Below are 2735 nucleotides of genomic sequence, written 5' to 3' on the forward strand. Positions count from 1 at the left end.
TCACACCTTTGCATGTTCCACATGTATAGAGCTGTGATGAACGACAGAGGTCAACTTCCTTATCCAGAACTTGTGATGAAGTTATTCGTGACATCCGAACATTCAGCCTCCGCAAATTCTTTGTGCTCGATCGTGCGATCATATGGTGGTGGGACTGAAAATGGTGACCAAGATGCGTCTGAAGGAACTAAGCAAGGCATTGGAGAAATTTAAAGGAAGACCAGTCAAATCTCATCAATTCTCTTCAGGAAAAAAGAAAAGGGAAGGAGCCCATGGATGCTCCATCCAAGAGAAGAAGAGCTCTCCTCGTTGAGGATGAAGATGATGAGGAAAACATCACTATTTCTCTTTGAAGAATCTCGGTCGATCATTCAAGAGAAAGAGTCAGAACAGTAGACAGAAGAAAGAGCAGAGAAAGAAGCAGAGGAAAAAGAAACGGAGAAAAGAGATCAAGAAGAAGGAGAACATGAGGAGCACTCTCCACCTGAAGGCATGAACACAAAGGGGGAGACCAAGAGAAAATATGAATGTCCTAAAATCCCGCAACTAGTGAGGGAGTCAACATCCCCCAGCGAGATCCAGAGGATATTTATGCCTCTCGTTTCCGAGGAAGGTCATGATGTTTCTTCGCCAAATCTGCATGATTATGCTGATCTACCATCGTCCGCATTTACCCATTAGATTGTGCCAACGCAAAAGACGCACGACAATTCAGCAGACTTTCGCAGAGTTATGGATATTCTCTTGGAGATGCAAGGTTAGATATATGCATTGGGATGTGATGTTCAGAACTTGCAGAATGCAGGACAAGTTTCTTCGGGTTCATTGAATGATCAAATCCAAGCCCTTTCTCTTCAGATTCAAGCTAATGCTAAGGGTGAGGATGTTGCACAACTGAAGGAAGACTTAAAAAGGTTGGAAGGCATTGTTCAGTCGATGGGATATTTCCAGCTTGTTCGTGTTCCCAAGCATTCTTGACTCCATTTTCATCTCAATCTTTTTATGCTGACAAAAAGGGGAGTTGCAAGACTTGAAAAACTTTGAACTTAAATTTGTCGAACTTTTGGCTTGTTTGGTTTGTGGTATGTGGTATGTTTTAACTTGACTTGTGAGTCATGTGTGTTTGGATGTGGACTAAATTTGGGATTTGGATTTGACTGCTTATTAACTACTATTGATATCTTATGGATGGCTTTATTGCATACTGGACTAACCTATTTTCTGTGGTTGCAGATTCTAGTATTATTCATTTAGCCATTTATCTCTATAAGATATGCATATGTGTTTGAGAAATGTTTTGCAGGTCAAAGTTTTCCAAATCTGCAGGAAAGTTTTGTCACCATCAAAAAGGGGGAGATTGTTGGAGAAATCCTCTTGAAGTGTTTTGAAGTTGACAAAACGTTTCCATCAGTCTAGTCTGAAGGCTTGCAGACTCTGCTATTTAAAGTCTGAAGACTTTCGGACAGCGACTCAAGACTCAAAGTCTATCCTCATTGACAGTTTCTAATCCGTTGAAGAAAGGCTATCCGTAACTGGATGTTTCATTAAGGATGTGACCTTATCGACGGAGAAGATCTCTTTGTCTGAATATGACATAACGGAATCCTTTGTTTGATCATAATTGATTCGAATATTAAGGATCCGATGATTGGCAAAGTATACTTGGAAGGTTCTATGGAAACCGAGATCCCGATTGTATGGGCGAACATGATTGATGGGCTATCGACATGTTCCTTAAATAGCTCGAATGATCTTCCTAATTGATTCCGTCTAATGGGTAGATTTGAGGAATTCCTTTGGTAAGTGCCAACGGGGTATGATGGCATGAAGGAGTATATAAGGAAAACGTTCCATTTGTTCGAGAGGTGCACGATAGAAGAATTCTAAAGTCTGAAGCTCTTTGTTCTTAGTCAATTCATTTGAGCAAAATCGTAAACAAAAGAGAGTCTATATTCTGGAGAAACCTTGAGGAAGTGTGGTAGATCATCTACACTGTGGAATCAAGGAAAAGCTGTGTTGTAACTTCTCTTTTGTTCATAGTGAAATCCAGCCAAGAGGCTGTCATCGGTGAAGAGTGAACGTAGGCTTGGAATAAAGCCGAACCACTATAAATCTTGTGTTCAATTTTCTCTTCCCTAACTTTTACTTTACTTTGATCGAATTTTCCTTTCTATCGTTTGCCTAGAATTGCTTCCGTATCTCGAGAATTTGTTTGTGCACCTATTCACCCCTCTCTAGGTGCTTATACTAGCTATCTCATTGAGCACTATAATAAAATATTAAAAAACAAACAAATTATGTTCGTAGTAAATCAGAAATTGCAACATTACTTAATATACCAATTTCATCTATCAATCTGAGTGTACAAGTAGCACCGGTCGCTTATAAAAAGAGTCAGAGGCTCTTCTTCCTCACACACGAGAGAGAGAGAGAGAGAGAGAGAGAGAGAGATGGGTTCTCAAGCGAGAGGGAAGCCTCATGCAATATGCATCCCGTACCCAGCACAGGGCCACATAAACTCTATGCTCAAGCTGGCCAAGCTCCTTCACCAAAAGGGCTTCCACATCACCTTCGTCAACACCGAATACAACCACAAGCGCTTGCTGCGGTTGCAAGGGCCCCCCCACTCAACGGGCTGCCCCACTTCCGCTTCGACATGATCCCCGATGGCCTCCGCCCTCGGATGCCGACTCCACCCAGGACATCCCCTCGCTCCGTGCTTCTCTATCTGAACA

This window comes from Eucalyptus grandis, chromosome 9, assembly GCF_016545825.1.
Source record: "Eucalyptus grandis isolate ANBG69807.140 chromosome 9, ASM1654582v1, whole genome shotgun sequence".
Classification (NCBI taxonomy): Eukaryota; Viridiplantae; Streptophyta; class Magnoliopsida; order Myrtales; family Myrtaceae; genus Eucalyptus; species Eucalyptus grandis.